General features: G+C 43.8%; 1 long non-coding RNA gene across 1 annotated transcript; it reads right to left on the bottom strand.

The window, feature by feature from the left end:
* Positions 1-7,523: 7,523 nt before the first annotated feature.
* Positions 7,524-25,756, bottom strand: LOC149970608 (uncharacterized). The gene is made up of 4 exons (XR_016493431.1): positions 25,619-25,756; positions 9,446-9,676; positions 8,199-9,078; positions 7,524-7,705 (listed from the first exon to the last, which is right to left on the bottom strand). It is a non-coding gene; the product is annotated as an uncharacterized LOC149970608 (long non-coding RNA).
* Between the last annotated feature and the right edge of the window lie 406 nt (positions 25,757-26,162).

The following is a 26,162-nucleotide window of genomic DNA, read 5'->3' as shown; positions in this document are numbered from 1 at the left end:
TGGGGCGGTATGCGTTTTTGAGTGGGTCTAGGGTTTCTGGGATGATGGTGTTGATGTGAGCCATGACCAGCCTTTCAAAGCACTTCATGGCTACCAATGTGAGTGCTACGGGTCGGTAGTCATTTAGGAAGGCTTCCTTAGTGTTCTTGGGTACAGGGACTATGGTGGTCTGCTTGCAACATGTTGGTATTACAGACTGAGTCAGGGACTGGTTGAAAATGTCAGTGACGACACTTGCCAGTTGGTCAGCGCATGCTCAGAGGACACGTCCTGGTAATCCGTCTGGCCCTGCGGCCTTGTAAGGAGAGCGGGATCACACAGTCGTCCGGAACAGCTGGTGCTTTCATGCATGTTTCAGTATTACTTGGAGCAAAGCGAGCATAAAAGTAATTTAGCTCATCTGGTAGGTTTGTGTCACTGGGCAGCTCATCTGTTAGGTTTGTGTCACTGGTAGGTTTGTGTCACTGTGCTTCCCTTTGTAGTCTGTAATAGTTTGCAAGCCCTGCCACATCCGACAAGCGTCGGAGCCGGTGTAGTACAATTCAATCTTAGTCCTATATTGACGCGTTGCCTGTTTGATGGTTCGTCGGAGGGTATAGCGGGATTTCTTATAAGCTTCCGGGTTAGAGTTCCGCTCCTTGAAAGCGGCAGCTCAACCTTTTAATACAGTGTGAATATTCTCTGTAATCCTTCTGGTTGGGGTATGTAATAGATGTTACTGTTTCATCAGGGAGCCACAAAGATGAAGTAAACACATGTAATCGCTGAATTCACGTTGTTTGCTATTTCATGCAGCCACAGAATAGAAAGCTAAACAAATGATTTTGTATTCAAATTTCGCAATGTTTAAAGTTGAGATATCATTCACACAAAGTAATTCAATTGGTTGTGCAAGTAATCCTCCACGATAATTGTAAAATTTGCCTCATGCTAGGTTTAGACGAGGGACACAAAAAATGTCATACCAGTCGGTATAGCGGGACAAGAAAGCAAGAAGGAGGGTGACGCAAAAGAAAGCCAGCATGACAATATGCATTGCTATGGTGAGTTCAGTAAATAAACAGTGCAAATCAACATCCAGTAGAAAACAACACTATGGCAGAAGGCAGAAGTTGAAATATTTGGCGGCAGTTGGTTAAACTCTGGCGGCAAGGCCCGTCTACCGTGGCAGCTGACGACATTCACCGCCAGTCTCAACAGCATTTTCCGTTGTGCTCTTATTGAAAACAATGACTTCCAGCTTACCATCTACCTCCTACCATCTAAGCACAGCATCGTGTAAGGACATTCAAAACTATTCAGATTAACAGTTAATGAAACCAGCAACGCACATAATTATTGTCAGTGATTGACAGTATATAGGTATTATTGCATGCTGAATAAGTAATCACATTGAAATGAGATTCAATGATCATGATCAGTTTTATATATAATCTATGACAGTTTTGTAAATTGGTTTGGTAGCGGTATTGACATTGTTGGTTGGTTAGCAAGCAATTGATGTTACACATCATTCACATTTGGGAAAATTTGTCCCGCCGCTTGGTAGCTAGCTGTCGTTAGTTCAAATAAAGCAAATTATGTACTAATATGAAAGGGAAATTGTAGGCTAAACTATGAAGTATGAACACCCCATATCTTAATTTAATTTATGAGGTCCCATGCAGAGGGTTCTCTGTTGAACGTAGATGTGCTTTGGGCAGTCCTTGCACTTTCAAACCCATGCCAAACCGTCACATATAGCACCGCCCGTAATGCTAAATGGCGTGAAAAGAGTTTGCTTGTTTGACATTGCAGCCGACACTGCAGGCGACTGATCTACAAATCACCTTGGATCATAAAAAATGACTCATAATTGTTTGTAGATCAGTGAGTCACAATTTGCCCATGATACATCACGTTTTTTGAAGCTCTCGAACACAGTCAGTGTGTCTGTCACGCCCTGACCATAGAGAGCTGTTTATTCTCTATGTTGGTTGAGTCGGGGTAAGGGTGATTTAGGGTGTATTATCTAGGGGAATTGTATATCTATGTTGGCCTGATATGGTTCCCAATCAGAGGCAGCTGTTTATCATTGACTCTGATTGGGGATCATATTTAGGTAGCCATTTTCCCATTGTGCTTGGTGGGATCTTGTCTAGGTATAGTTGCCTGTGAGCACTACTCTGAGCTTCACGTTTCCTTTGTTCACTTTATTGTTTTTGTTATTGGAGTTTTCTCTTCCTAATAAAAAGGATGGAAATATACCACACTGAATTTTGGTCCACTCCTTATGATGATTGTGACAGTGTCCCTTCACACTGCGGCTGTACTTGTGCATCGAACCATGTGCAGTGTTGCAGACATGTTGAAATTGTAGTACCTGGATGTAACTGCCGCCCGCCCACATGGTAGAGGCGTTTGAGTTCTATCCACATAATTTGAAATGTCAAAATGATTTGCATATTCAGCACAGCCTACACGCCCATCACATCACAAAATCCGGTGACAGCCAGCTCTGCTTCTTCGTTGACACTTAGCCCCCTGTTAAACTGTAATAGTGACAGAATGAATTAACTAGGAAGGAAATGCGTTGATTTACGGTACCAGTCAAAAGTTTGGACACACCTTCTCATAAGGGTTTTTCTTTGTTTTATTCTTTTGACTGTTTTCTACATTGTAGAATAATAGTGAAAACATCAAAACTATGAAATATGGCCTACATGGAATCATGTAGTAACCAAAAGTGTTAAACAAATCCAAATATATTTTATGTTTGAGATTCTTTAAAGTAGCTTGACATTCTCTCAACCAGCTTTTAATTGTTTTATTATGAGTTTTCAGGGCGTGCTGCAGCACCTTCTGCACCCCTATTTCCCACGTCTATGGCCATGAGTACAGTAGTTTGCAGAAGAAACATCACTAAGTAAGAATCAATCAAGGTAGCTCTGGTGATTGTTTGCAGTCTGGCCGATTAATTAAGGCCGATTTCAAGTTTTCATAACAATCGGTAATCGTCATTTATGGGCGCTGATTATGGCCGATTACATTGCATTCCACGAGGAAACTGCTTGGCAGGCTGACCACCTGTTACGCAGGTGCAGCAAGGACCCAAGGGAAGTTGCTAGCTAGCATTAAACCTATCTTATAAAAAAACAATCAATCTTCACATAATCACTAGTTAACTACACATGGTTGATATTACTAGGTTAACTAGCTTGTCCTGTGTTGCATATAATCATATAATTTATCATCGAATCACAGCCTACGTCACCAAACGGGATGATTTAACAAAAGCCCATTTGCGAAAAAAGCACAATCGTTGCACGAATGTACCTAACCATAAACATCAATGCCTTTCTTAAAATTAATACACAGAAGTATATTTTTTCAAACCTGCATATTTTAGTTAAAATAAATTACTGTTAGCAGGCAATATTAACTAGGGAAATTGTGTCACTTCTCTTACGTTCATTGGACGCGGAGTCAGGATATATGCACAATTTGGGCCGCCTGGCTCGTTGCGAACTAATTTGCCAGAATTGTACATAATTATGACATAACATTGAAGGTTGTGCAATGTAACAGCAATATTTAGACTTAGGGTTGCCACCCGTTCAATATAATACAGAACGGTTCCGTATTTCACTGAAAGAATAAACGTTTTGTTTTCGAAATGATAGTTTCTGAATTTGACCATATTAATGACCAAAGGCTCGTATTTCTGTGTTTATTATATTATAATTAAGTCTATGATTTGGTATTTGCCAGCAGCTATTAACAAAGCTTGATTCACAGTGCTGTTTATGTCTTCAAGTCTATCAATTCCTGGCAAAACTAAAGTGCCTATTAAAACATCCAATAGTCAAAGGTATATGAAATACAAATGGTATAGAGAGAAATAGTCGACGCGTCATAATTCCTATAATAACTGCTATAAGAACATCCAATAGTCAAAGGTATATGAAATACAAATGGTATAGTGAGAAATAGTCCTATAATAACTACAACCTAAAACTTCTTAACTGGGAATATTGAAGAACTGGCAATATTGAACCACCAGCTTTCATATGTTCTCAACAAGGATCTTAAACGTTAGCTTTTTTACATGGCACATATTGCACTTTTGCTTTCTTCTCCAACACTGTTTTTGCATTATTTAAACCAAATTGAGCATATTTCATTATTTATTTGAGACTAAATAGATTTTATTTATGTATTCTATTATTAAGTTAAAATACGTTTTCATTGCTCATTCAGTATTTTTGTAACGGTCATTGTTATTATTATATATAATAACAAGGACAATGACAATATATATATAAAGAAATCAGACGATTTAATCAGTATCGGCTTTTTTTGGTCCTCCAATATTCGTATTGGTATTGGCATTGAAAAATCATACTCGGTCGACCTCTAGTCTTTATCTTGATCAATACAAGTTTAAAAAAGGCTGTCCTGCTCCCCTTCTCTCCACTTAACTCCCCCTCACAGTCCCCTTAGTTTCTCTTATTGAGTCTAGGTAGTTTGGCTGCTCAGTTTAACTAGTTGTCATTCACCCATCATAGCCCTGCCTTTCCCAACCAATAAGAGCTTGGAAATGCGAATCTGGACATTGCACCCACCCCCTCAGGTCAGTGTTATTGTTGTACAAAGAGAGGAGACGCACAGCTTCTGATTACTTTTTGATTGTGGACAGTAACACTGTAACAGTGGTACTTCTATGTCATACTTGAGTAAAATAAAAAATGATTTAGAATTAAGGATCCGGACCCACTCGGGTCCAGGATCGGGGCTCGGGTATTCAGATGCAGGTGGATCTGTGAAGACCTCTACTCCACGGTAGGGTCAGAGTTCCCTTCCTGCCCGGTAGGTTTGGAGTTCCCTTTCTTCCCGATTCTTGGACTCCTGCAATAGTGCTAGGCCCCCAGGCCTCTGTCGTTCTAGGTCCACAGTTCCCTGTACTAGCAGCCCCTAAGTTTGTTGCTCTGCCAGGCCCTAGGTATTTGTTCTTAACTGACTTGCCTAGTTAAATAAAAGGTAAAATACAAAAAATGTCCTACCTAGCTAGGACACATGTTCACTTTGTTGTCAGGTCTGCAGTATCCTGCACTGCACGGACCGCAGATCCCCGCCTTATTGGGTACGCAGCATCCTAGCCTGCCAGGCTTAGAGTCCCCTGCCATGCTAGGCCCTAAGTTATCTGGTCCGATTGCAGGTTTGCAGTCTCCTGCCCTGTTTGGATTGCAGCCCTCTGCCTTCGTTGGTTGGCAGTTGCCTATTCCGCCAGGTTTAGAGCCTCCTGCCTTACTAGGCCCCCTTTATAGACCCACATTAGAGACTGTGCCATTTAGGTTAGAGGCCTTTTTGTGGAAGTTAATATTTCCATAAGAAATATTGGGGCGTCTGAAAAAAAAAACTGTCCTACTCCCCTTCTCTCGACCTAACTTCCCCTCATAGTCCCTTTAGTTGCCCTGCCATTCCCAACCAATCAGAGCGCTTGGAAATGCATATCTGGACTAGAGGTCGACCGATTATGTTTTTTCAACGCCGATACCGATTATTGGAGGACCAAAAAAGCCGAGACCGATAAATCGGCCGATTAAAAAAATATATGTATATTTGTAATAATGACAATTACAACAATACTGAATAAACACTTATTGTAACTTAATATAATACATCAATAAAATCTATTTAGCCTCAAGTAGATAATGAAACATGTTCAATTTGGTTAAAATAATGCAAAAACAAAGTGTTGGAGAAGAAAGTAAAAGTGCAATATGTGCTATGTAAGAAAGCTAACGTTTCAGTTCCTTGCTCAGAACATGAGAACATATGAAAGCTGGTGGTTCCTTTCAACATGAGTCTTCAACATTCCCAGGTAAGAGGTTTTAGGTTGTAGTTATTATAGGAATTATAGGACTATTTCCCTCTATACCATTTGTATTTCATTAACCTTTGACTATTGGATGTTCTTATAGGCACTTTAGTATTGCCAGTGCAACAGTATAGCCTCCGTCCCTCTCCTCCCTCCTCCCTGGGCTCGAACCAGCAACACAACGACAACAGCCACCACATCCAAGCAGCGTTACCCATGCAGAGCAAGGGAAACAACCACCCCAAGGCTCAGAGCGAGTGAAGTTTGAAACGCTATTAGCGCATGCTAACTAGCCAGCCATTTCACTTCGGTTACACCAGCCTCATCTCGGGAGTTGATAGGCTTGAAGTCATAAACGGCGCAATGTTTGATGCACAACGAAGAGCTGCTGGCAAAACGCACAATGTTTACGTGCCTGCTTCTGCCTACCACCGCTCAGTCAGATTCTTATACTTGTATGCTCAGTCAGATTATATGCTTGTATACTCAGTCAGATTATATGCAACACAGGACACGCTAGATAATATCTAGTAATATCATCAACCATGTGTAGTTAACAAGTGATTCTGATTAATTGTTTTTTATAAGATAAGTTTAATGCTAGCTAGCAATTTACCTTGGTTTACTGCACTCCTTGTGGAGTGCAACGAGAGAGAGGCAGGTCGTTATTGCGTTGGACTAGTTAACTGTAAGGTTGCAAGATTGGATCCCCCGAGCTGACAAGGTGAAAATCTGTCGTTCTGCCCCTGAACAAGGCAGGTAACCCACCGTTCCTAGGCCGTCATTGAAAATAAGAATGTGTTCTTAACTGACTTGCCTAGTTAAATAAAGTTTAACTAAAGGTGTTAAAAAAATAAATAAAAATCAGCGCCCAAAAATACGGATTTCCGATTGTTATGAAAACTTGAAATTGGCCATTAGTCGGTTGACCTCCAATCTGGACACTGCACTCGCATTGGATCCCTGCCTTTTGGCTGATTCATATGTAGTCTCAGGCTGGGTAGAAAAGAAGTTGAGCACTGTTAAATTGGTGAAGGTAGCTCAAAGTGGTCTTGTGATGGATGATTTTCTTTGTTTATTCCATCCCGAGAGAGCGTGCACTTCATGTTACGTGACTAGGGACAATACCTATGACTTGCTTTGCTCTCCAGAGCAGGGTGTCTGAGTGATTACTGGGGTGGCGTCGAGGTGGACTGAAATGGAAAATTCCCTGTGTCTGACGAACACCGTTTGGTGCGACGCAGACCCGGTGGCGAGCGTGGTAAAACTGAGAAGACATTGTTCTTTTGAGTTTTGAAGCAGTTTTTACCTGATAAAGTCATGTTAGGATATGTCAGTTATTCAGTGAGAGCTTTTGTGCCAAACCCACTAAGGTGTTCAGATGCCAAGCTAATGGTTATGTTGCAGCAGTGTGTAGGAGGGAGATTCCAAGATATGAGAAGTGTGCAGGAGGGCATGAGACAAAGGAATGTGTAGTTTTGTGTCAATTGTGGAGTTGCCCAAGTTGCTGGGGATCAGAAGTGCTCGGTGCGAGAGAGACAGGTTGAGGTTGCCAGGGTCAGAAAAGAACAGCAGGTGTGGTATGCTGAGGCAATGAAGAGACAATGCGTTTACACTTATCCTACAACTACTACTGCACTGATCACAGTCAAACAGAAAAGGCTGATGCTTGGAATTAATTTTTATTGTGAAGTTATTTGATATAGGAAAAATAAAAATCCAAAAGCCCATTTAGGGCCATGGCAAACTACCAATCATGGACACTCTCCCTCTTCCTCCATGGTGTCCTCCAGTCGCTCATTAGAAGCAATGACTTCAATCCATACAGAATGTAATCATACGGTGCTGTAAAACAAACAAAAATTTAGTTTTTCATTGAATCAAATCAAATTGTATTTGTCACATGCGCCGAAATGAAAGTCACATACAGTGAAATGCTTACTTACAAGCCATTAACCAACAATGCAGTTAAGAAAGAAAGTGTTGAAGTATCTACTAAAATAAACTGAAGTAAAAAAATAAATGAATAAAATAAATGATTATGGAGCAAAAATAAAATAAAAGTAGTGAGGCTATATACAGGGGGTCCTGGTACAGAGTCAATGTGCGAGGGCACCGGTTATTAGTCGAGGTAATTGAGGTAATATGTAGAGGTAAGGTAACTATGCATGGATAATAAACAGAGAGTAGCAGCAGCGTAAAAATGGGGGTGGGGGGGACAATGCAAATAGTCCGGGTAGACTTTGATTAGCTATTCGGGAGTCTTATAGCTTGGGGGTAAAAGCTGTTAAGAAGCCTTTTGGATAAAGACATTGGATAAATGCATTTATACACATACAGTAATTCACAATCTCCAATCATGCTGGTGCTGTGGCCAGGGCTGGAAACCGTGCTGGTACTGGGGCCGGGACTAGTACTGGGACGGTAACCGGTAACCGGGAACTGGTGTTGGTGCAGGTGCTGTGTTGGATCTGGGACTGTAGAGGGGAGAAATGACAACCTGAGGAGCAAGCAGGCACACAAGGGAGTCCAAGACCGTCAGATTAGGACTGGCACCTTCCTGTGACCTGCTCACTCTGGGTGAAGGTTCGATCTTTGGTCCCTTTTGTCCCACCGCACCTCGAGTGGTGGTCGGGTGCTGGGACTGGTGTTGGATCTGCAGAGGGGAGGAAGGACAACCCAAGGAGCAAGCAGGCACACAAGCAAGCCCTAGACCCAGAGGTTGGTGGTGGGACTTCCCTGTGGCCTGCTCGCTCCGGATGAAGGTCCGATCTTTAGTCTCTCCTCCGTGCCTCTTCCAGTGTTCTGGTGCTGGATACCGGGAACTAGGTTGGTGCTGGGAATGGAATTGGTGCTGGAACTATAAAGGGGAGGAAAGGCAACCTGAGGAGCAAGCAGGCAGACAAGGAAGCCCTAGACCCGGAGGTCAGTGGTGGCACTCCCTGTGGCCTGCTCAACCAGGGTGGAGGGCTGGGGGTGGAGAGTGAGGGGGCAGTTTAGATGTTAATGTCCTTCCATCTTGCGCCCATAGGGGAAAATATGCAGTGTTTCTTAGATGGGTCCTTCTGGGTGCCGGCAGCATGCTGGTCAGGCTCCGATTGGCTGTTGACAAGGTACCTGTGGAGGTTGTACCTAGGGAGAGCTTCCAGTGTCGGGGAGATGGGTCGAAGAATGGAGGAGGTGGAGCGCTGCTTGATCAGTCCTTTATCCACCCTAATCTGCATGATGACAGACACGTTTCTATTACTTAATAGCTTAATGGTCCATGTTATAACTATCTTAAAACAATTCTGTGTATTGGGTAGTACATCTCATAGAGAAAACACGTTTATATTACTGTATCTCAGCCTATTAGAAAAATAGCAAGGTCCACACTCTTGAAATAAAGGTGAAAAATATTTATTCCAATTCATAGATTCTTCCATTCTTTTTCAACTCTTTTCCAAGAATGCCGACCTTCCTAAGAATATTACCAGTGTGCAGCTTTTCTTTCTTTTACTATTTACATATTATTTCCATGTATCAGGATTGGGCAAAGCAACCATCTACTGTTTTGAAAGTCTGATTTAAGGAAACTGATGTTACCTCATCCAACAGCTCATGCAGCCTAACTATTTCTCCATACAGTGCCTTAATCTCCCTCATGTTTCCTCGCTCAGTACTCCATGTCGCTCTAGCCAATCTCCAATAGGCAAGCTCAAGATCATGGATATCCTCCCGCATGCGTAGTTCAACCTGGGTCCCCTTCTCATTGGGCTGCTTCTTTTTCCTCTTCTTTGGGATTGAATCTGTATTTTCCATGCCTGCCTACGCACCCTTGGGGCATGAAGGAAATTTAGAATAGAACATGTTATATTTGATTTTACTCATTGGATTATTATGTGCATTCCATTGTTATAGAAGTGGTTCCCAAACGTTTTAATGTCCCGTACCCCTTCAAACATTCAACTTCCAGCTGCGCACTCTCAAATGTTGTTTTTAGCCATTTTTCCCCATGTTTTTTTATTTCACCTTTATTTAATTAACCAGGTAGGCTAGGTGAGAACAAGTCCTCATTTACAACTACGACCTGGCCGAGATAAAGCAAAGCAACACAAACAACAAACAGTCAGTAACACAATAGAGAAAAAATAGTCCATATACAGCGTCTGCAAATGAGGTAAGGGAGGTAAAGCAATAAATAGGCCATATTGGAAAAGTAATTACAATTTAGCAATTAAACATTGGAGTGAAAGATGTGCAGAAGATGAATGTGCAAGTAGAGATACTGGGGTGCAAAGGAGCAAAAATATAAATAACAGTATAGGGAGGTAGTTGGATGGGCTATTTACAGATGGGCTATGTAGTGCAGTGATCTGTGAGCTGCTCAGACAGCTGGTGCTTAAAAGTTAGCAAGGGACATATGAGTCTCCAGCTTCAGTGTTTTTTGCAATTCGTTCCAGTCATTGGCAGCAAAGAAGGAAAGGCGGCCAAAGGAGTAATTGGCTTTGGGTGTGACCAGTGAAATATACCTGCTGGAGCGCGTGCTACAGGTGGCTGCTACTATGGTGACCAGTGAGCTGAGATAAGGCGGGGCTTTACCTAGCAAAGACTTATAGATGACCTGGAGCCAGTGGGTTTGGCAACGAATATGAAGCGAGGGCCAGCCAACGAGAGCATACAGGTTGCCGTGGTGAGTAGTATATGGGGCTTTGGTGACAAAACGGATGGCACTGTGATAGACTGCTTCCAATTTGCTGAGTATAGTGTTGGAGGCTATTTTGTAAATGACATCACCGAAGTCGAGGATCAGCAGGATAGTCAGTTTTACGAGAGTATATTTGGCAGCATGAGATTTAATTTTGGAATGGAGATGCTTAATGTGATTCTGGAAGGAGAGTTTAGTCTAACCAGACACCTAGGTATTTGTCTACATATTCTAAGTCACAACTGTCCAGAGTGGTGATGCTGGATGGGCAGGCAGGTGCATGCATTTAGTTTTATTTGCATTTAAGAGCAGTTGGAGGCCACGGAAGGAGAGTTGCATGGCATTGAAGCTTGTCTGGAGGTTAGTTAACACAGTGTCCAAAGAAGCGCCAGAAGTATACAGAATGGTGTCGTCTGCGTAGAGGTGGATCAGAGAATCACCAGCAGCAAGAGCGACATCATTGATGTACACAGAGAAGAGAGTCGGCCTGAGATTTGAACCCTGTGGCACCCCCATGGAGACTGCCAGAGGTCCAGACAACAGGCCCTCCGGTTTGACACACTGAACTCTATCTGAGAAGTAGTTGGTGAACCAGGGGAGGCAGTCATTTGAGAAAACAAGGCTGTTGAGTTTGCTGATAAGAATGTGGTGATTGACAGAGTCGAAAGCCTTGGCCAGGTCAATGAATACAGCTGCACAGTATTGTCTCTTATCGATGGCAGTTACAGTGCCTTGCGAAAGTATTCGGCCCCCTTGAACTTTGCGACCTTTTGCCACATTTCAGGCTTCAAACATAAAGATATAAAACTGTATTTTTTTGTGAAGAATCAACAACAAATCATGAAGTGGAACGACATTTATTGGATATTTCAAACTTTTTTAACAAATCAAAAACTGAAAAATTGGGCGTGCAAAATTATTCAGCCCCCTTAAGTTAATACTTTGTAGGGCCACCTTTTGCTGCGATTACAGCTGTAAGTCGCTTGGGGTATGTCTCTATCAGTTTTGCACATCGAGAGACTGACATTTTTTCCCATTCCTCCTTGCAAAACAGCTCGAGCTCAGTGAGGTTGGATGGAGAGCATTTGTGAACAGCAGTTTTCAGTTCTTTCCACAGATTCTCGATTGGATTCAGGTCTGGACTTTGACTTGGCCATTCTAACACCTGGATATGTTTATTTTTGAACCATTCCATTGTAGATTTTGCTTTATGTTTTGGATCATTGTCTTGTTGGAAGACAAATCTCCGTCCCAGTCTCAGGTCTTTTGCAGACTCCATCAGGTTTTCTTCCAGAATGGTCCTGTATTTGGCTCCATCCATCTTCCCATCAATTTTAACCATCTTCCCTGTCCCTGCTGAAGAAAAGCAGGCCCAAATCATGATGCTGCCACCACCATGTTTGACAGTGGGGATGGTGTGTTCAGCTGTGTTGCTTTTACGCCAAACATAACGTTTTGCATTGTTGCCAAAAAGTTCAATTTTGGTTTAATCTGACCAGAGCACCTTCTTCCACATGTTTGGTGTGTCTCCCAGGTGGCTTGTGGCAAACTTTAAACGACACTTTTTATGGATATCTTTAAGAAATGGCTTTCTTCTTGCCACTCTTCCATAAAGGCCAGATTTGTGCAATATACGACTGATTGTTGTCCTATGGACAGAGTCTCCCACCTCAGCTGTAGATCTCTGCAGTTCATCCAGAGTGATCATGGGCCTCTTGGCTGCATCTCTGATCAGTCTTCTCCTTGTATGAGCTGAAAGTTTAGAGGGACGGCCAGGTCTTGGTAGATTTGCAGTGGTCTGATACTCCTTCCATTTCAATATTATCGCTTGCACAGTGCTCCTTGGGATGTTTAAAGCTTGGGAAATCTTTTTGTATCCAAATCCAGCTTTAAACTTCTTCACAACAGTATCTCGGACCTGCCTGGCGTGTTCCTTGTTCTTCATGATGCTCTCTGCGCTTTTAACGGACCTCTGAGACTATCACAGTGCAGGTGCATTTATACGGAGACTTGATTACACACAGGTGGATTGTATTCATCATCATTAGTCATTTAGGTCAACATTGGATCATTCAGAGATCTTCACTGAACTTCTGGAGAGAGTTTGCTGCACTGAAAGTAAAGGGGCTGAATCATTTTGCACGCCCAATTTTTCAGTTTTTGATTTGTTAAAAAAGTTTGAAATATCCAATAAATGTCGTTCCACTTCATGATTGTGTCCCACTTGTTGTTGATTCTTCACAAAAAAATACAGTTTTATATCTTTATGTTTGAAGCCTGAAATGTGGCAAAAGGTCGCAAAGTTCAAGGGGGCCGAATACTTTCGCAAGGCACTGTATGATATCGTTTAGGACCTTGAGCGTGGCTGAGGTGCACCCCATGACCAACTCGGGGTGGCCAGGTGGAAAGCATGGCCAGCCGTAGAAAAATGCTTATTGAAATTCTCAATTATAGTGGATTTATCGGTGGTGACAGTGTTTCCTAGCCTCATTGCAGTGGGCAGCTGGGAGGAGGTGCTTCATGGACTTTACAGTGTCCCAGAACTTTTTGGAGTTTGTGCTGCAGGATGCAAATTTCTGTTTGAAAAAGCTAGCCTTTGCTTTCCTAATTGCCTGTGTATATTGGTTCCTAACTTCCCTGAAAGTTGCATATTGTGGGGGCTATTTGATGCTAATGCCGTACGCCACAGGATGTGTTTGTGCTGGTCAAGGGCAGTCAGGTCTGGAGTGAACCACGGGCTATACCGGTTCCTGGTTCTAAATGTTTTCAATGTGGCATGCTTATTTAAGATTTAAAGCACTTTTAAAGAATAATCAGGCTTCTTCTACTGACTGAATGAGGTCAATATCCTTCCAGGATACCGGGGCCAGGTCGATTAGAAAGACCTGTTCACTGAAGTGTTTTAGGGAGCGTTTGACAGTGATGAGGGGTGGTCGTTTGACCGCAGACCCATTACGGATGCAGGCAATGAGGCAGTGATTGCTGAGGTCCTGGTTGAAGAGAGCAGAGGTGTATTTGGAGGGCAGGTTGGTTAAGAGGGTCATCTATGAGGGTGCCCGTGTTTACGGATTTGGGGTTGTACCTGGTGGGTTCATTGATAATTTGTGTGAGATTGAGGGCATCAAGCTTAGATTGTAGGATGGCTGGGGTGTTAAGCATGTTCCCAGTTTAGGTCACCTAACAGCACGAGGCTCTGAAGAAACGCTTGGACAACCCGGTTGGCAGAGTTTGCTAAAGCACTGAATAAAACAAACTTGGGGAAGAGGCTTCTAATGTTAACATGCATGAAACCAAGGCTTTTACAGTTACAGAAGTCAACAAATGAGAAGGCCTGGGGAATGGGAGTGGAGCAAGGCACTGCAGGGCCTGGATTAACCTCTACATCACCAGAGGAGGAGTAGGATAAGGGTACAGCTAAGGGCTATAAGAACTGGTTGTCTAGTACGTTTGGAACAGATAATACAAGTAGCAGGTTTCTGGGCAAGGTAGAATAGATTCAATAAATAATGTACAGTCTTGGCCAAAAGTTTTAAAAATGACACAAATATTAATTTTCACAAAGTCTGCTGCCTCAGTTTGTATGATGGCAATTTGCATATACTCCAGAATGTTATGAAGAGTGATTAGATGAATTTCAATTAATTGCAAAGTCCATTTTTGCCATGCGAATGAACTGAATCCCCCCAAAATATTTCCACTGCATTTCAGCCCTGCCACAAAAAAGACCAGCTGACATCATGTCAGTGATTCTCTCGTTAACACAGGTGTGAGTGTTGACGAGGACAAGGCTGGAGATCACTCTGTCATGCTGATTGAGTTCGAATAACAGACTGGAAACTTCAAAAGGAGGGTGGTCCTTGGAATCATTGTTCTTCCTCTGTCATCCATGGTTACCTGCAAGGAAACACGCACCGTCATCATTGCTTTGCACAAAAAAGGGCTTCACAGGCAAGGATATTGCTGCCAGTAAGATTGTACCTAAATCAACCATTTATCGGATCATCAAGAACTTCAAGGAGAGCGGTTCAATTGTTATGAAGAAGGCCTCAGGGCACCCAAGAAAGTCCAGCAAGCGCCAGGACCGTCTCCTAAAGTTGATTCAGCTGCGGGATCGGGGCACCACCAGTACAGAGCTTGATCAGAAATGGCAGCAGGCAGTAGGCGAAGACTTTTGGAGGATGGCCTGGTGTTAAGAAGGGCAGCAAAGAAGCCACTTCTCTCCAGGAAAAACATCAGGGACAGACTGATATTCTGCAAAAGGTACAGGGATTGGACTGCTGAGGATTGGGGTTAAAGTCATTTTCTCTGATGAATCTCCTTTCCGATTGTTTGGGGCAATCGGAAAAAAGCTTGTCCGGATAATACAAGGTGAGCTCTACCATCAGTCCTGTGTCATGCCAACAGTAAAGCATCCTGAGACCATTCATGTGTGGGGTTGCTTCTCAGCCAAGGGAGTGGGCTCACTCACAATTTTGCCTAAGAACACAGCCATGAATAAAATAAATAAATAAAGAATGGTACCAACACATCCTCCGAGAGCAACTTCTCCCAACCATCCAGGAACAGTTTAGTGACGAACAATGCCTTTTCCAGCATGATGGCGCACCTTGCCCTAAGCCAAAAGTGATAACTAAGTGGCTCTGGGAACAAAACATCGATATTTTGGGTCCATGGCCAGGAAACTCCCCAGACCATAATCCCATTGAGAACTTGTGGTCAATCCTCAAGAGGTGGGTGGACAAATTCTGACAAACTCCAAGCATTGATTATGCAAGAATGGGCTGCCATCAGTCAGGATGTGGACCAGATGTGAATTGACAGCATGACAGGGCGGAATGCAGAGGTCTTGAAAAAGGGTCAACACTGCAAATATTGACTGCATCAACTTCATATCATTGTCAATAAAAGCCTTTGACACTTGAAATGCTTGTAATTATACTTCACTATTCCATAGTAACATCTGACAAAAAATATCTAAAGACACTGAAGCAGAAAACTTTGTGGAAATTAATATTTGTGTCATTCAAAATGGCCTCAACTGTACAGGTGTTTAGTCTACATGACAGCTGCATCTCCACACACTGTTGTGGTCTGAGGAGAGGGGTAACTGTGTTTTGGGTTATTACAGCTGTTCACCCACCATTGAACCACAGAGCTAGTAGGTCATGTTCAATTGAAGTGTGTGTGTGTGTGTGTGTGTGTGTGTGTGTGTGTAATTACTTCAGTATTCCATAGTAACATCTGACAAAAATATCTAGACACTGAAACAGCAAACTTTGTGAAAATTAATATTTCTGTCATTCTCAAAACTTTTGGACACGACTGTACAGACAAATGTATGGTAGGATGTGAATACAGTTCAGGTAAACCTAGGCATTGAGTGACGATGAGAGAGGTATTGTCTCTAGAGACATCAATTTAACCAGGTGAGGTCACCGCATGTGTGGGATGTGGGACAAGAGGGTTAGTTGAGGCATATTGAGCAGGGCTGGAGGCTCTACAGTGAAATAAGACAATAATCAATAACCAAAACAGCAATGAAGAAGGCATATTGACATTAGGGAGAGGCATGTGTAGCCGAGTGATCATAGGGTCCAATGAGTAGCTGGACGGGCAGGAGACACGGCGATTCAGACAGCTAGCGGGCCGGGGATAGCAGGCTAGCAGAAGGGCCTTAGAGGGACATCGCGACGGAAGAAGGTTGTTGTTGTAGCCCCCTCGTGCAGTTACGCCGGCAGACCAGACGTGATGGATCAGCAGGGGTCCATGTAGTAAAAGGGTCCAGGCCAATTGGCAGAATAGGTATTGTAGTCAGAGACCTGGCCGGGTGGTGCCAGAATAACAACCTATCTCTCAACGTAACCAAGACTACGGAGATTATTGTAGACTACAGGAAAAGGAGGACCGAGCACGCCCCCATTCTCATCGACGGGGCTGTAGTGGAGCAGGTTGAGAGCTGTCCACATCAACAACAAACTAGAATGGTCCAAACACACCAAGACAGTCGTGAAGAGGGCAACACAAAGCCTATTCCCCCACAGGAAACGAAAAAGATTTGGCATGGGTACAGAGATCCTCAAAAGGTTCTACAGCTGCACCATCGAGAGCATGGTTGCATCACTGCCTGGTACGGCAATTGCTCGGCCTCTGACCGCAAGGCACTACAGAGGGTAGTGCATACGGCCCAGTCCATCACTGGGGCTAAGCTGCCTGCCATCCAGGACCTCTACACCAGGCGGTGTCAGAGGAAGGCCCTAAAAATTGTCAAAGACCCCAGCCACCCCAGTCATAGACTGTTCTCTCTACTACCGCATGGCAAGCGGTACCGGAGTGCCAAGTCTAGGACAAAAAGGCTTCTCAACAGTTTTTACCCCCAAGCCATAAGACAGGTAATCAAATGGCTACCTGGACTATTTGCATTGTGTGCCCCCCCAACCCCTCTTTTTACGCTGCTGCTACTCTCTGTTGATCATATATGCATAGTCACTTTAACTATACATTCATGTACATACTACCTCAATAGGGCCGAGCAACCAGTGCTCCCGCACATTGGCTAACCGGGCTATTTGCATTGTGACCCACCCACCCCTCTTTTACGCTACTGCTACTCTCTGTTCATCATATATGCATATGTCACTTTAACCATACCTACATGTACATACTACCTCAATCAGCCTGACTAACCGGTGTCTGTATGTAGCCTTGCTACTTTTATAGCCTCGCTACTGTATAAAGCCTGTCTTTTTACTGTTGTTTATTTCTTTACCTACCTATTGTTCACGTAATACCTTTTTTGCACTATTGGTTAGAGCCTGTAAGTAAGCATTTCACTGTAAGGTCTACACCTGATGTATTCAACGCATGTGACAAATAAACTTTGATTTGATAGTATCCCAAGAAATTGACTGATGGACCACTTCAGCTAACAGTCCGGTATGCTCTAGACAGCTAGCAGACTAGCAGATGGGCATTCAGGGGTCATCGCGACGAAGGAAAAACCCCCTTGGGCAGATTACGTCGGTAGTCCAGGCGGGGCTCCGTATCGGCAATAAAAGGGGTCCAGGCCAATTGGCAAAATAGGTATTGTAGCCCAAGGAATAGCTGATTGACCTCTTCAGCTAGCCGGGAGATGGGCCTAGCATAGGCTAGCTCCAGGCTAATTGGTGCTTGCTTCGGGACAGAGACGTTAGCCAGGAGAAGCCAATCAGATAGTAGCTAGCTAGCTGCGATGATCCAGGTGAATAGGTTCAGAGCTTGCGGTAGGAATCCGGTGATATGGAGAAAAAAAAAGGAGTCCGATAAGCTCTATACAGACAGAGAAGAGCTCCAACTTTATAATCATTTTGTCCCACACATTGAAATGTAGTTGCGGAGAGTCCCTGTTATCTTAGATTCAGATCATTCAGGTAAGAAAAAACATCACCCAGATAGGCCAGTTGTGTGAGAAACTCGTCATCATGCAAGCGGTCAGACAAGAGTATTCTTTCCAAGATGGCGTAGCAGTAGGACGTGTTGTCGTGTTCCTTGTATATATCGTTTGTTTTCGTTTCGTTTTCTTCACATATCTTTAAAACTTTTTGCTGAACCTCAACTTCTTCTAAATACTCTCCTGCAACCCGCCTCACCCAACGTAGCTTTTTTTTCCTAAAGTATTTATATTTACTTCGGATCTGGAACCCCTCAACTGAAGCTAGCCAACTAGCAAACTAACTACCAGCTTCAGCAAAACATTGCTAGCGGTCTTCAGCTAACCGGTCAGCTAACCGGTCATCAGCTAACCTTTAGCTCGGAAAGCTCTCGCCAGTTCGAACAACGCGACTCTAACCAGAGCATAACGGACCTATCTATTATTTTATTTTTATTTTTCACCCCCGGATTCCCATCGCAAACGGAACATTTTGAGCTCCTGGGCTACAATATCCAGACCCACGACCGGTCCATTGATGTCACCGCATGAAGAGGAATAAACAGACTCCCCCCATCGCGACGTCCCCAAAGGCTAACTCTCTAGCCCTTGCTATCTCCTTGCTTGCAAATTCGGCCTGCTAACTGCTAGCTTGTTTAGCCCGGTCCGCTAACTGCTACCGTGTTTAGCACCGTCTACTAACTGTTAGCTTGTTAGCACAGGCCTGCTAACCATCTGAATCGCCGCGTCCCAAACACTCACTGAACCCATATTTACTTTCTATCCCTTTTCGATTTTTTATTTGTTTATACCTTCCGGTAACCTGCCTCACCCAATGTGATACGGAACCGCTATTATCTTTACATTTTTAGAACACACTCAAGAACCTTCAGAAGCTAACCAGCTAACTGGCTACAAGCTATTTAGTCATTGTTAGTTTTCTAACCTGGATAACACTCGCCAGTCCAGCTTCCCTGCCCCATCCACCGCTGCCCCTTGGACACTGATCACTTGGCTACATAGCTGATGCATGCTGGACTGTCCATTAATTCACGGTAATCCATTCTGCTTGTTTATGTTTTATCTGTCGGCCCCAGCCGCATTTAGGCTCTGTGTGTAGTTAATCCGACCCTCTCTGCCTAATCAATCGTCATTCTACCTGCTGTTGTTGTGCTAGCTGATTAGCTGTTGTTGTCTCACCTACTGTTTTAGCTAGCTCTCCCAATTCAACACCTGTGATTACTGTATGCCTTGCTGTATGTCTCTCTCAAATGTCAATATGCCTTGTATACTGTTGTGCAGGTTAGTTATCATTGTTTTAGTTTATAATGGAGCCCCTAGTTCCACTCTTTATACCCCTGATACCTCCTTTGTCCCACCCCCCACACATGCGGTGACCTCACCCATTACAACCAGCATGTCCAGAGATACAACCTCTCTCATCATCACCCAGTGCCTGGGCTTACCTCCGCTGTACCCGCACCCCACCATACCCCTGTCTGCGCATTATGCCCTGAATATATTCTACCATGCCCAGAAACCTGCTCCTCTTATTCTCTGTCCCCAACGCCCTAGGCGACCAGTTTTGATAGCCTTCAGCCGCACCCTCATACTACTCCTTCTCTGTTCCGCGGGTGATGTGGAGGTAAACCCAGGCCCTGCATGTCCCCAGGCACCCTCATTTGTTGACTTCTGTGATCGAAAAAGCCTTGGTTTCATGCATGTCAACATCAGAAGCCTCCTCCCTAAGTGTGTCTTACTCACTGCTCTAGCACACTCTGCTAACCCTGATGTCCTTGCCGTGTCTGAATCCTGGCTCAGGAAGGCCACCAAAAATTCTGAGATTTCCATACCCAACTATAACATCTTCCGTCAAGATAGAACTGCCAAAGGGGGAGGAGTTGCAGTCTACTGCAGAGATAGCCTGCAAAGTAATGTCATACTCTCCAGGTCCATACCCAAACAGTTCGAACTACTAATTTTGAAAATTACTCTCTCCAGAAATAAGTCTCTCACTGTTGCCGCCTGCTACCGACCCCCCTCAGCTCCCAGCTGTGCCCTGGACACCATTTGTGAATTGATCGCCCCCCATCTAGCTTCAGAGTTTGTTCTGTTAGGTGACCTAAACTGGGATATGCTTAACACCCCGGCAGTCCTACAATCTAAGCTAGATGCCCTCAATCTCACTCAAATCATCAAGGAACCCACCAGGTACAACCCTAACTCTGTAAACAAGGGCACCCTCATTGACGTCATACTGACCAACTGGCCCTCCAAATACACCTCCGCTGTCTACAACCAGGATCTCAGCGATCACTGCCTCATTGCCTGTATCCGCTACGGAGCCGCAGTCAAACGACCACCCCTCATCACTGTCAAACGCTCCCTAAAACACTTCTGTGAGCAGGCCTTTCTAATCGACCTGGCCCGGGTATCCTGGAAGGACATTGACCTCATCCCGTCAGTTGAGGATGCCTGGTCTTTCTTTAAAAGTAACTTCCTCACCATTTTAGATAAGCATGCTCCGTTCAAAAAATGCAGAACTAAGAACAGATATAGCCCCTGGTTCACTCCAGACCTGACTGCCCTCGACCAGCACAAAAACATCCTGTGGCGGACTGCGCTAACATCGAATAGTCCCCGCGATATGCAACTGTTCAGGGAAGTCAGGAACCAATACACACAGTCAGTCAGGAAAGCTAAAGCCAACTTCTTCAGGCAGAAGTTTGCATCCTGTAGCTCCAACTCCAAAAAGTTCTGGGACACTGTGAAGTCCATGGAGAACAAGAGCACCTCCTCCCAGCTGCCCACTGCACTGAGACTAGGTAACATGGTCACCACCGATAAATCCATGATTATCGAAAACTTCAACAAGCATTTCTCAACGGCTGGCCATGCCTTCCGCCTGGCTACTCCAACCTCGGACAACAGCTCCCCCCCCCCCCGCAGCTACTCGCCCAAGCCTCTCCAGGTTCTCCTTTACCCAAATCCAGATAGCAGATGTCCTGAAAGAGCTGCAAAACCTGGACCCGTACAAATCAGCTGGGCTGGACAATCTGGACCCTCTATTCCTGAAACTATCCGCCGCCATTGTCGCAACCCCTATTACCAGCCTGTTCAACCTCTCTTTCATATCGTCTGAGATCCCCAAGGATTGGAAAGCTGCCGCAGTCATCCCCCTCTTCAAAGGGGGCGACACCCTGGACCCAAACTGTTACAGACCTATATCCATCCTGCCCTGCCTATCTAAGGTCTTCGAAAGCCAAGTCAACAAACAGGTCACTGACCATCTTGAATCCCACCGTACCTTCTCCGCTGTGCAATCTGGTTTCCGAGCCGGTCACGGGTGTACCTCAGCCACGCTCAAGGTACTAAACGATATCATAACCGCCATCGATAAAAGACAGTACTGTGCAGCCGTCTTCATAGACCTTGCCAAGGCTTTCGACTCTGTCAATCACCGTATTCTTATCGGCAGACTCAGTAGCCTCGGTTTTTCGGATGACTGCCTTGCCTGGTTCACCAATTACTTTGCAGACAGAGTTCAGTGTGTCAAATCGGAGGGCATGCTGTCCGGTCCTCTGGCAGTCTCTATGGGGGTGCCACAGGGTTCAATTCTCGGGCCGACTCTTTTCTCTGTATATATCAATGATGTTTCTCATGCTGCGGGCGATTCCCTGATCCACCTCTACGCAGACGACACCATTCTATATACTTCCGGCCCGTCCTTGGACACTGTGCTATCTAACCTCCAAACGAGCTTCAATGCCATACAGCACTCCTTCCGTGGCCTCCAACTGCTCTTAAACGCTAGTAAAACCAAATGCATGCTTTTCAACCGTTCGCTGCCTGCACCCGCACGCCTGACCAGCATCACCACCCTGGATGGTTCCGACCTTGAATATGTGGACATCTATAAGTACCTAGGTGTCTGGCTAGACTCTAAACTCTCCTTCCAGACCCATATCAAACATCTCCAATCGAAAATCAAATCAAGAGTCGGCTTTCTATTCCGCAACAAAGCCTCCTTCACTCACGCCGCCAAACTTACCCTAGTAAAACTGACTATCCTACCGATCCTCGACTTCGGCGACGTCATCTACAAAATTGCTTCCAACACTCTACTCAGCAAACTGGATGCAGTTTATCACAGTGCCATCCGTTTTGTCACTAAAGCACCTTATACCACCCACCACTGCGACTTGTATGCTCTAGTCGGCTGGCCCTCGCTACATATTCGTCGCCAGACCCACTGGCTCCAGGTCATCTACAAGTCCATGCTAGGTAAAGCTCCGCCTTATCTCAGTTCACTGGTTACGATGGCAACACCCATCCGTAGCACGCGCTCCAGCAGGTGTATCTCACTGATCATCCCTAAAGCCAACACCTCATTTGGCCGCCTTTCGTTCCAGTTCTCTGCTGCCTGTGACTGGAACGAATTGCAAAAATCGCTGAAGTTGGAGACTTTTATCTCCCTCACCAACTTCAAACATCTGCTATCTGAGCAGCTAACCGATCGCTGCAGCTGTACATAGTCTATTGGTAAATAGCCCACCCATTTTCACCTACCTCATCCCCATACTGTTTTTATTTATTTATTTTTATTTTTCTGCTCTTTTGCACACCAATATCTCTACCTGTACATAACCATCTGATCATTTATCACTCCAGTGTTAATCTGCATAATTGTAATTATTTGCCTACCTCATGCCTTTTGCACACAATGTATATATAGACTCCCCTTTTTTTTCTACTGTGTTATTGACTTGTTAATTGTTTACTCCATGTGTAACTCTGTGTTGTCTGTTCACACTGCTATGCCTTATCTTGGCCAGGTCGCAGTTGCAAATGAGAACTTGTTCTCAACTAGCCTACCTGGTTAAATAAAGGTGAAATAAAAAAAAATAAAAAATAAAAGTGAAAATGGTCAATTTTTTAAAAAGTGTCAATACTTTGCCCCTTGATAACCAGTTGTAAAAGCGTTACATGGTCGCTGCCCATATCATTGCATAGTGCAGAAAATACACAAGAGTTCAGGGGCCTTGCTTTAACAACGTTAACTATTTTCACTGTAATGTCCAAAACGCCTTTCAAACTGTCACTAATTCCCTTGGCAGCAAGAGCCTCGGTGGATGCTGCAGTGTACCCAAGTGGCTTCGGGAGCAACTGCTTGCACTCGCTTTACCACTCCACTATGTCTCCCTGTCATGGCTTTTGCTCCATCAGTACAGATACCAACACATCTTGACCACCAAAGTCCATTTAATGTCACATAGCTGTCCAGTACTTTAAAAATATCCTCTCCTGTTGTCCAGTTTCCAGAAGAGGACGTCTTCCTTAATTGACCCCCCATAAACGTAATGGACATATACCAGGAGCTGTGCCAGGCTTGCCACGTCTGTTGACTCATCCAGCTGTTTAGCATAGAATTCACTGGCTTGTATGCGAAGCAGTAATTATTTCAAAACATATCCTGCCATGTCACTGATGCATCCGAGCTGACAAGGTAAAAATCTGTCGATCTGCCCCTGAACAAGGCAGTAACCCACTGTTCCTAGGCCTTCATTGAAATTAAGAATTTGTTCTTAAACTGACTTGCCTAGTTAAATAAAGATAAAATAAATAAAATTGTCTGTATAGTTTTTTTGGCCTTTTCCCTCAGCATTGTCCCAGCCATATCCGCAGCAGCAGGAAGAATTAAGTTCTCCATAATAGTATGGGGCTTGCCTGTCCTAGCCACTCAGTAGGTCACCATATAAGACGCTTCTAGCCCCTTCTTATTAATGGTATCTGTTGCTTTAGTACATCTTACTACTCGAAAGTAGTCTTAATTCTAGCTCAAAAACTCCCGTGGCTTATTTTCCAAATGGGCATGTTTTGTCTCTAAATGTCTGCGCATGAGTGAAGGTTTAATCAAGTTGTGAGATATATGTGCAAAAAGTACTAACACACTGTGGCTGAGGAAAGGCACTACTCCCAATATAAGTGAACCCCAAAACAATGTAGTTCTCATCATATTTACGCCTCTTCGATGGGCCAACATCTCTGTCTGTTGTTCGGTGCTTTCCGGGGTAAGGGGGCAGTAGCTTGGTGCTTTCCGGGGTAAGGGGGCAGTAGCTTGGTGCTTTCCGGGGTAAGGGGGCAGTAGCTTGGTGCTTTCCCGGGTAAGGGAGCAGTAGCTTGGTGCTTTCCGGGGTAAGGGGGCAGTAGCTTGGTGCTTTCCGGGGTAAGGGGGCAGTAGCTTGGTGCTTTCCGGGGTAAGGGGGCAGTAGCTCTTCGGCTGCAATCAGATTCACAACTGTCAGTGTCTATGCTAGCTGGGCTAACAACAAATGTAGAATTACTGATGCAAGCATTGGATGTGCTCGTGGAAGCAGAACAACCTGTGTCGTCGACAGGTGAAGGTGTAGTACTGCTAGTAGTAGCAGTACTACCAGTAGTGCTGGTATTTGTCTCTATGGACGTGTGCCTTACTTTTTAAAAAACATTTATACATTTTCGAGCAAACCGAATGAGCAGCAGCTACGTTTGGCTACATACGGACGTTAGTGAAATTCCCGCGAGAGAGTAACGGTTAATGGTTAACGGTTAGTAATGGTTAACGGTTAGTAAAGGTTAACAGATTGGATGTTAATTATTTGACTTTTTATTTGGTGTACCCCCGAGGGTATTGCGCATACCACTGGGGGTTTGGGAATACCTGATATAGAGTATCAAGAAGGTATAATGTTGACACTAGATCAAGCCATAGTTAGTTCAATTGACCATGAATTGTTAGACTGGACCACTTTAGAAAAGGAAGACATATTTAGCATACAGATTGGGACGTTGTGAGAAGTTGTGAGAAGTTGTGAGGCTGGGATGTTGTGAGCCTGGTGAGTTTGGGAATCGTCCCGTGCAGTCTGATTGGCTAGAAAATGAAAATAATGACAAATATGCAGTCAGTAATAAGAGGTTATCATGACACAAGCTGGTCATTTTCAGTCTTAGAAAAGCTCATGTCAAAATTCTGATTTTAAAGTTTTGACTTTATGAAGGTTGTGAGAAAGAAATTAGATTCTAACCATTCTTATGATGAACCTCGGGAAGGAGAACTTTCCCATAGTTCCCTTATTACTGTAATCCTGAAAAATAGACACTATGGCTTATAAATCTTCTTACATTATTTAAATTATCTCAATTAAATTGTTCCACTAAATAAGCCTACTCACACTAAATCACAAGTGGTCACAACTACTTACCACCAAACACTTCAAAATAACCATCCAAGATATAGCAATGATTTTGAACCCGAATTGAACTCTTAAGTGACAATTTGCAGTAAAGTGACAGTAATGCTATGGCCAACCACTTAGGCTGTCAACATCTCTAAACACAGTTTTTTTTATGACGTAAAGATTGTGATGTAATGTGTAGCTCACTTCAGTAACCACGAGCACAACCGTTCCTTGATTTTAACTGGCGGCTTTATTCTGTAGTTTTAGTCAGAATTATCACCTTCCGTGAGAACTATAAAGTAAATGAAAAATACAGTTAAGCACACTCTTACAACCTTATCTTACGAGTGACTTATTAGCTTGGTATAACTCTGAAGTGCTTACATACATAACAGTTTAACCAGCGTTATAACGGGTTCAGATTAAACACATGAATAAAGGAAAAATACCTCATTGGCTGCTTATTACAGAAGGGAGGAAATCAAACTTCACACTTATTATTCCTGGCATGAATTCACACTTCATCCTAACATACACTCTTCAACCTTTATGAACTACACCCGATGACATGAAAACTCAGCTAACGCAGCGCAGGATTGCCTTCCCTCCAAAAGTGTGTTGCTACAATAAGGATCCCCGTTACAACAGTATTAGCTATGTAGTTCCGCTTGTATTATCGTTTCCCCCGCACAGCGGACAGGTAAACAATTCAAACAAAAGACAACGACATAACCTATAAGTCTAACTGTCAGTTACATAATGTAATCATGACACACACCCACCCTGACAGACAACCAATCACCAGACCAGAGCGATATAAGCCTATTTTCATTTTGTTTTTTACAAAAACTATATTTTGTTATTTGTTTCATTAGTCCATTGCAAAATGCATCATACAGGTCAGTTCTGTGTTTTGAAAGTTAAACATCTTGAAAACTCGATTGCTGATGTGCAAAACATTTTGGGACTATATCAACAGTGGACTAATGAAAC

Source organism: Oncorhynchus mykiss, chromosome 29 (genome assembly GCF_057628025.1).
Source record: "Oncorhynchus mykiss isolate SJ-2025 chromosome 29, ASM5762802v1, whole genome shotgun sequence".
NCBI lineage: Eukaryota > Metazoa > Chordata > Actinopteri > Salmoniformes > Salmonidae > Oncorhynchus > Oncorhynchus mykiss.
This window is presented reverse-complemented; position numbering and strand designations above follow the sequence as displayed.